This window comes from Rutidosis leptorrhynchoides, chromosome 2, assembly GCF_046630445.1.
Source record: "Rutidosis leptorrhynchoides isolate AG116_Rl617_1_P2 chromosome 2, CSIRO_AGI_Rlap_v1, whole genome shotgun sequence".
Classification (NCBI taxonomy): domain Eukaryota; kingdom Viridiplantae; phylum Streptophyta; class Magnoliopsida; order Asterales; family Asteraceae; genus Rutidosis; species Rutidosis leptorrhynchoides.
This window is the reverse complement of record NC_092334.1, coordinates 179,012,394-179,022,452: the sequence shown is the minus strand read 5'-3', so window position 1 is coordinate 179,022,452 and position 10,059 is coordinate 179,012,394.

Below are 10,059 nucleotides of genomic sequence, written 5' to 3'. Positions count from 1 at the left end.
CGTAAATCCGGTTTTACGGTGTTTTTCGTGTTTCCAGGTTTTAAATCATTAAGTTAGCATATCATATAGATATAGAACATGTGTTTAGTTGATTTTAAAAGTCAAGTTAGAAGGATTAACTTTTGTTTGCAAACAAGTTTAGAATTAACTAAACTATGTTCTAGTGATTACAAGTTTAAACCTTCGAATAAGATAGCTTTATATGTATGAATCGAATGATGTTATGAACATCATTACTACCTTAAGTTCCTTGGATAAACCTACTGGAAAATAGAAAAATGGATCTAGCTTCAATGGATCCTTGGATGGCTCGAAATTCTTGAAGCAAAATCATGACACGAAAACAAGTTCAAGTAAGATCATCACTTGAAATAAGATTGTTATAGTTATAGAAATTGAACCAAAGTTTGAATATGATTATTACCTTGTATTAGAATGATAACCTACTGTAAGAAACAAAGATTTCTTGAGGTTGGATGATCACCTTACAAGATTGGAAGTGAGCTAGCAAACTTGAAAGTATTCTTGATTTTATGAAACTAGAACTTTTGGAATTTATGAAGAACACTTAGAACTTGAAGATAGAACTTGAGAGAGATCAATTAGATGAAGAAAATTGAAGAATGAAATTGTTTGTAGGTGTTTTTGGTCGTTGGTGTATGGATTAGATATAAAGGATATGTAATTTTGTTTTCATGTAAATAAGTCATGAATGATTACTCATATTTTTGTAATTTTATGAGATATTTCATGCTAGTTGCCAAATGATGGTTCCCACATGTGTTAGGTGACTCACATGGGCTGCTAAGAGCTGATCATTGGAGTGTATATACCAATAGTACATATATCTAAAAGCTGTGTATTGTACGAGTACGAATACGGGTGCATACGAGTAGAATTGTTGATGAAACTGAACGAGGATGTAATTGTAAGAATCTTTGTTAAGTAGAAGTATTTTGATAAGTGTCTTGAAGTGTTTCAAAAGTGTATGAATACATATTAAAACACTACATGTATATACATTTTAACTGAGTCGTTAAGTCATCGTTAGTCGTTACATGTAAATGTTGTTTTGAAACCTTTAGGTTAACGATCTTGTAAAATGTTGTTAACCCAATGTTTATAATATCAAAAGAGATTTTAAATTATTATATTATCATGATATTATGATGTACGAATATCTCTTAATATGATATATATATATACATTAAATGTCGTTACAACGATAATCGTTACATATATGTCTCGTTTCAAAATCATTAAGTTAGTAGTCTTGTTTTTACATATGTAGTTCATTGTTAATATACTTAATGATATGTTTACTTATCATAATATCATGTTAACTATATATATAACCATATATATGTCATCATATAGTTTTTACAAGTTTTAACGTTCGTGAATCACCGGTCAACTTGGGTGGTCAATTGTCTATATGAAACCTATTTCAATTAATCAAGTCTTAACAAGTTTGATTGCTTAACATGTTGGAAACATTTAATCATGTAAATATCAATCTCAATTAATATATATAAACATGGAAAAGTTCGGGTCACTACAGTACCTACCAGTTAAATAAATTTCGTCCCGAAATTTTAAGCTGTTGAAGGTGTTGACGAATCTTCTGGAAATAGATGCGGGTATTTCTTCTTCATCTGATCTTCACGCTCCCAGGTGAACTCGGGTCCTCTACGAGCATTCCATCGAACCTTAACAATTGGTATCTTGTTTTGCTTAAGTCTTTTAACCTCACGATCCATTATTTCGACGGGTTCTTCGATGAATTGAAGTTTTTCGTTGATTTGGATTTCATCTAACGGAATAGTGAGATCTTCTTTAGCAAAACATTTCTTCAAATTCGAGACGTGGAAAGTGTTATGTACAGCCGCGAGTTGTTGAGGTAACTCAAGTCGGTAAGCTACTGGTCCGACACGATCAATAATCTTGAATGGTCCAATATACCATGGATTTAATTTCCATCGTTTACCAAATCGAACAACGCCTTTCCAAGGTGCAACTTTAAGCATGACCATCTCTCCAATTTCAAATTCTATATCTTTTCTTTTAATGTCAGCGTAGCTCTTTTGTCGACTTTGGGCGGTTTTCAACCGTTGTTGAATTTGGATGATCTTCTCGGTAGTTTCTTGTATAATCTCCGGACCCGTAATCTGTCTATCCCCCACTTCACTCCAACAAATCGGAGACTTGCACTTTCTACCATAAAGTGCTTCAAACGGCGCCATCTCAATGCTTGAATGGTAGCTGTTGTTGTAGGAAAATTCTGCTAACGGTAGATGTCGATCCCAACTGTTTTCGAAATCAATAACACATGCTCGTAGCATGTCTTCAAGCGTTTGTATCATCCTTTCGCTCTGCCCATCAGGTTGTGGATGATAGGCAGTACTCATGTCTAGACGAGTTCCTAATGCTTGCTGTAATGTCTGCCAGAATCTTGAAATAAATCTGCCATCCCTATCAGAGATAATAGAGATTGGTATTCCATGTCTGGAGACGACTTCCTTCAAATACAGTCGTGCTAACTTCTCCATCTTGTCATCTTCTCTTATTGGCAGGAAGTGTGCTGATTTGGTGAGACGATCAACTATTACCCAAATAGTATCAAAACCACTTGCAGTCCTTAGCAATTTAGTGATGAAATCCATGGTAATGTTTTCCCATTTCCATTCCGGGATTTCGGGTTGTTGAAGTAGACCTGATGGTTTCTGATGCTCAGCTTTGACCTTAAAACACGTCAAACATTCTCCTACGTATTTAGCAACATCGGCTTTCATACCCGGCCACCAAAAATGTTTCTTGAGATCCTTGTACATCTTCCCCGTTCCAGGATGTATTGAGTATCTGGTTTTATGAGCTTCTCTAAGTACCATTTCTCTCATATCTCCAAATTTTGGTACCCAAATCCTTTCAGCCCTATACCGGGTTCCGTCTTCCCGAATAGTAAGATGTTTCTCCGATCCTTTGGGTATTTCATCCTTTAAATTTCCCTCTTTTAAAACTCCTTGTTGCGCCTCCTTTATTTGAGTAGTAAGGTTATTATGAATCATTATATTCATAGATTTTACTCGAATGGGTTCTCTGTCCTTCCTGCTCAAGGCATCGGCTACCACATTTGCCTTCCCCGGGTGGTAACGAATCTCAAAGTCGTAATCATTCAATAATTCAATCCACCTACGCTGCCTCATATTCAGTTGTTTCTGATTAAATATGTGTTGAAGACTTTTGTGGTCGGTATATATAATACTTTTGACCCCATATAAGTAGTGCCTCCAAGTCTTTAATGCAAAAACAACCGCGCCTAATTCCAAATCATGCGTCGTATAATTTTGTTCGTGAATCTTCAATTGTCTAGACGCATAAGCAATCACCTTAGTTCGTTGCATTAATACACAACCGAGACCTTGCTTTGATGCGTCACAATAAATCACAAAATCATCATTCCCTTCAGGCAATGACAATATAGGTGCCGTAGTTAGCTTTTTTCTTCAATAACTGAAACGCTTTCTCTTGTTCATCATTCCATTCAAATTTCTTCCCTTTATGCGTTAATGCAGTCAAGGGTTTTGCTATTCTGGAAAAGTCTTGGATGAACCTTCTGTAGTAACCAGCTAGTCCTAAAAACTGGTGTATGTGTTTCGGAGTTTTCGGGGTTTCCCACTTTTTAACAGTTTCTATCTTTGCCGGATCCACCTTAATACCTTCTTTGTTCACTATGTGACCGAGGAATTGAACTTCTTCCAACCAAAATGCATACTTTGAAAACTTAGCGTACAATTCTTCCTTCCTCAATACTTCTAACACCTTTCTCAAATGTTCACCGTGTTCTTGGTCATTCTTTGAGTAAATAAGTATGTCATCAATGAAAACAATGACAAACTTGTCAAGGTATGGTCCACACACTCGGTTCATAAGGTCCAAGAACACAGCTGGTGCATTAGTTAAACCCAATGGCATGACCATAAACTCGTAATGACCGTAACGTGTTCTGAAAGCAGTCTTTGGAATATCATCTTCTTTCACCCGCATTTGATGATACCCGGAACGTAAGTCAATCTTTGAATAAACAGACGAGCCTTGTAGTTGATCAAATAAGTCGTCGATTCTCGGTAGTGGGTAGCGGTTCTTGATGGTAAGTTTGTTCAACTCTCGGTAGTCGATACACAACCTGAATGTACCATCTTTCTTCTTGACAAACAAAACAGGAGCTCCCCATGGTGATGTGCTTGGTCGAATGAAACCACGCTCTAAAAGTTCTTGTAATTGGCTTTGCAGTTCTTTCATCTCGTTGGGTGCGAGTCTGTAAGGAGCACGAGCTATTGGTGCAGCTCCTGGTACAAGATCTATTTGAAATTCAACGGATCGATGTGGGGGTAATCCCGGTAATTCTTTCGGAAATACATCGGGAAATTCTTTTGCGACGGGAACATCATTGATGCTCTTTTCTTCAGTTTGTACTTTCTCGACGTGTGCTAGAACAGCATAGCAACCTTTTCTTATTAGTTTTTGTGCCTTCAAATTACTAATAACATGTAGCTTCGTGTTGCCCTTTTCTCCGTACACCATTAAGGGTTTTCCTTTTTCTCGTATAATGCGAATTGCATTTTTGTAACAAACGATCTCTGCTTTCACTTCTTTCAAACAGTCCATACCGATTATCACATCAAAACTCCCTAACTCTACTGGTATCAAATCAATCTTAAATGTTTCGCTAACCAGTTTAATTTCTCGATTCCGACATATATTATCTGCTGAAATTAATTTACCATTTGATAATTCGAGTAAAAATTTACTATCCAAAGGCGTCAATGGACAACTTAATTTAGCACAAAAATCTCTACTCATATAGCTTCTATCCGTACCCGAATCAAATAAAACGTAAGCAGATTTATTGTCAATAAGAAACGTACCCGTAACAAGCTCCGGGTCTTCCTGTGCCTCTGCCGCATTAATATTGAAAACTCTTCCACGGCCTTGTCCATTCGTGTTCTCCTGGTTCGGGTAATTTCTAATAATGTGGCCCGGTTTTCCACATTTATAACAAACTACATTGGCATAACTTGCCCCGACACTACTTGCTCCGCCATTACTCGTTCCGACACCATTTATTCCTTTCGTTCTATTAACCCCTGGTCCGTAGACCTCACACTTCGCCGCGCTATGACCATTTCTTTTACACATGTTGCAAAATTTGGTGCAGAACCCCGAGTGATACTTTTCACACCTTTGGCATAGCTGCTTCTGATTGTTGTTGTTGTTGCGGTTATTATTATTGTTGGGATGATTGTTGTAGTTGCTGTTGTTGTTGTTGTTGGGCCGTTTGTTGTAGTTGCGATTGATGTTGCGATTGTTGGGATAATTGTTGCGATTATTGTTGTAATTGCTATTGTTGTTGTATTGGTGATTCTTATCACCGTTTTCCTCCCACTTTCTTTTGACTTGCTTCACATTGGCCTCTTCAGCAGTCTGTTCTTTAATTCTTTCTTCAATCTGGTTCACTAGTTTGTGAGCCATTCTACATGCCTGTTGTATGGAGGCGGGCTCGTGTGAACTTATATCTTCTTGGATTCTTTCCGGTAATCCTTTCACAAACGCGTCGATCTTCTCTTCCTCATCTTCGAATGCTCCCGGACACAATAGGCACAATTCTGTGAATCGTCTTTCGTACATGGTAATATCAAATCCTTGGGTTCGTAACCCTCTAAGTTCTGTCTTGAGCTTATTGACCTCGGTTCTGGGACGGTACTTCTCGTTCATCAAGTGCTTGAATGCTGACCATGGTAGTGCGTATGCATCGTCTTGTCCCACTTGCTCTAGATAGGTATTCCACCATGTTAACGCAGAACCTGTGAAGGTATGCGTAGCGTACTTCACTTTGTCCTCTTCAGTACACTTACTTATGGCAAACACCGATTCGACCTTCTCGGTCCACCGTTTCAATCCGATCGGTCCTTCGATTCCATCAAATTCCAAAGGTTTGCAGGCAGTGAATTCTTTGTAGGTGCATCCTACACAATTTCCTGTACTGCTAGATCCAAGGTTATTATTGGTATGTAGCGCAGCCTGTACTGCGGCTATGTTTGAAGCTAGAAAAGTACGGAATTCCTCTTCATTCATATTCACGGTGTGTCGAGTAGTCGGTGCCATTTCCTTCAAAATAGTCAAATGGAACAAGTTAATCATACAGAATATTAAGAGTAGTTAATAGTATTTCGTAGCATAATATGAACTCATTTATAAAAGCTTTTTCTTCATATTAGCGTTTTATAAGTTTAAATTCGGGTAGTACCTACCCGTTAAGTTCATACTTAGTAGCTAATATACAATTCAACTACTACAATTCTATATGAAAAACTGATTATAATAATATTTCGCGTTCAAACTTTTACACAATATTTTACAAACTTACAATACCGCTTATTTTACATATAGCATGAAATATAGCACACAATAAATTTGATACAAGATGGTTGTGAAGATAATTCTAGCTAGTACACAAGTCGTTCAGCAAAGGCAATAAAGACACGTAATTCATACGTCCAGAAACAAGTCATGCATTCTGGTTTTACTAGGATTACTTCCCATCCTTGGTCTTGTGGAACATAACCGTTATGGCCGTTGATAAAACAGCGTGTTGTAACGTCGTCAAAGGGACGAGGGTTACGTAATGTCCAACAGTCCCGTAACAATCTAAAAACCTCATTTCTTACCCCAATTACAGACTCCGTCACTTGTGGGAACATTTTGTTTAATAGTTGTAGCCCGATGTTCTTGTTCTCACTTTGGTGAGAAGCGAACATTACTAATCCGTAAGCATAACATGCTTCTTTATGTTGCATGTTAGCCGCTTTTTCTAACTCACGAAGTCCTATATTCGGATATACTGAGTCAAAATAATTTCTTAACCCGTTGCCTAAAATAGCATTTGGGTTCCCCGCAATATATGCGTCAAAGTAAACACATCGTAACTTATGGATTTCCCAATGTGATATCCCCCATCTTTCGAACGAAAGCCTTTTATAAACCAAGGCATTCTTGAAACGTTCTTCGAATGTCTTACAAACTGATCTCGCCTTAAATAGTTGTGCCGAAGAATTCTGACCGACTCTAGACAAGATTTCATCAATCATGTCTCCGGGTAGGTCTCTTAAAATATTGGGTTGTCTATCCATTTTGTGTTTTTATACTGTAAAATAGACAAGAGTTAGATTCATAAAAAAAATACTTATTAATACAAGCAATTTTTACATATATCATAAAGCATAAGCACACTATATTACATATATTACAGCACACGAATACAACTATCTTATTCCGACTCGCTTGTTTCTTCTTCTTCGGTTTTGGATCGTTTTGCCAAGTTTCTAGGGATATATGATGTTCCCCTAATACGAGCCGTCGTTGTCCACATTGGTTTAGAAAAACCTGGTGGTTTAGAGGTTCCCGGGTCATTGTTACAACTTAAGGACTTCGGGGGTTGACGATACATATAAAGTTCATCGGGGTTGGAATTAGATTTCTCTATTTTTATGCCCTTTCCCTTATTATTTTCTTTTGCCTTTTTAAATTCAGTTGGGGTAATTTCTATAACATCATCGGAATTCTCGTCGGAATCCGATTCATAGGAGAATTGGTAATCCTCCCAATATTTTGCTTCCTTGGCGGAAGCACCATTGACCATAATTAACCTTGGTCGGTTGGTTGAGGATTTTCTTTTACTTAACCGTTTTATTATTTCCCCCACCGGTTCTATTTCTTCATCCGGTTCCGATTCTTCTTCCGGTTCTGATTCTTCTTCCGGTTCCGACTCTTCTTCCGGTTCCTCTTCGGGAACTTGTGAATCAGTCCACGAATCATTCCAATTTACATTTGACTCTTCATTATTATTAGGTGAGTCAATGGGACTTGTTCTAGAGGTAGACATCTATCACATAATATCAAACGCGTTAAGAGATTAATATATCACATAGTATTCACATGTTAAAAATATATAGTTTCCAACAAAATTTGTCAAGCAATCATTTTTCAAGTAAACACGGTCGAAGTCCACACTCACTAATGCATCCTAACAAACTCGATAAGACACACTAATGCAAAATTCTGGTTCTCTAAGACCAACGCTCGGATACCAACTGAAATGTCCCGTTCTTATTGATTAAAAACGTTCCATATTAATTGATTTCGTTGCGAGGTTTTGACCTCTATATGAGACGTTTTTCAAAGACTGCATTCATTTTAAAACAAACCATAACTTTTATTTCATCAATAAAGGTTTAAAAAGCTTTACGTAGATTATCAAATAATGATAATCTAAAATATCCTGTTTACACATGACCATTACATAATGGTTTACAATACAAATATGTTACAACAAAATAAGTTTCTTGAATGCAGTTTTTACACAATATCATACAAGCATGGACTCCAAATCTCGTCCTTATTTAAGTATGCGACAGCGGAAGCTCTTAATAATCACCTGAGAATAAACATGCTTAAAACGTCAACAAAAATGTTGGTGAGTTATAAGTTTAACCTATATATATCAAATCATAATAATAGACCACAAGATTTCATATTTCAATACATATCCCATACATAGAGATAAAAATCATTCATATGGTGAACACCTGGTAACCGACATTAACAAGATGCATATATAAGAATATCCCCATCATTCCGGGACACCCTTCGGATATGATATAAATTTCGAAGTACTAAAGCATCCGGTACTTTGGATGGGGCTTGTTGGGCCCGATAGATCTATCTTTAGGATTCGCGTCAATTAGGGTGTCTGTTCCCTAATTCTTAGATTACCAGACTTAATAAAAAAGGGGCATATTCGATTTTGATAATTCAACCATAGAATGTAGTTTCACGTACTTGTGTCTATTTTGTAAATCATTTATAAAACCTGCATGTATTTTCATCCCAAAAATATTAGATTTTAAAAGTGGGACTATAACTCACTTTCACAGATTTTTACTTCGTCGGGAAGTAAGACTTGGCCACTGGTTGATTCACGAACCTATAACAATATATACATATATATCAAAGTATGTTCAAAATATATTTACAACACTTTTAATATATTTTGATGTTTTAAGTTTATTAAGTCAGCTGTCCTCGTTAGTAACCTACAACTAGTTGTCCACAGTTAGATGTACAGAAATAAATCGATAAATATTATCTTGAATCAATCCACGACCCAGTGTATACGTATCTCAGTATTGATCACAACTCAAACTATATATATTTTGGAATCAACCTCAACCCTGTATAGCTAACTCCAACATTCACATATAGAGTGTCTATGGTTGTTCCGAAATATATATAGATGTGTCGACATGATAGGTCGAAACATTGTATACGTGTCTATGGTATCTCAAGATTACATAATATACAATACAAGTTGATTAAGTTATGGTTGGAATAGATTTGTTACCAATTTTCACGTAGCTAAAATGAGAAAAATTATCCAATCTTGTTTTACCCATAACTTCTTCATTTTAAATCCGTTTTGAGTGAATCAAATTGCTATGGTTTCATATTGAACTCTATTTTATGAATCTAAACAGAAAATTATAGGTTTATAGTTGGAAAAATAAGTTACAAGTCGTTTTTGTAAAGGTAGTCATTTCAGTCGAAAGAACGACGTCTAGATGACCATTTTAGAAAACATACTTCCACTTTGAGTTTAACCATAATTTTTGGATATAGTTTCATGTTCATAATAAAAATCATTTTCTCAGAATAACAACTTTTAAATCAAAGTTTATCATAGTTTTTAATTAACTAACCCAAAACAGCCCGCGGTGTTACTACGACGGCGTAAATCCGATTTTACGGTGTTTTTCGTGTTTCCAGGTTTTAAATCATTAAGTTAGCATATCATATAGATATAGAACATGTGTTTAGTTGATTTTAAAAGTCAAGTTAGAAGGATTAACTTTTGTTTGCGAACAAGTTTAGAATTAACTAAACTATGTTCTAGTGATTACAAGTTTAAACCTTCGAATAAGATAGCTTTATATGTATGAATCGAAT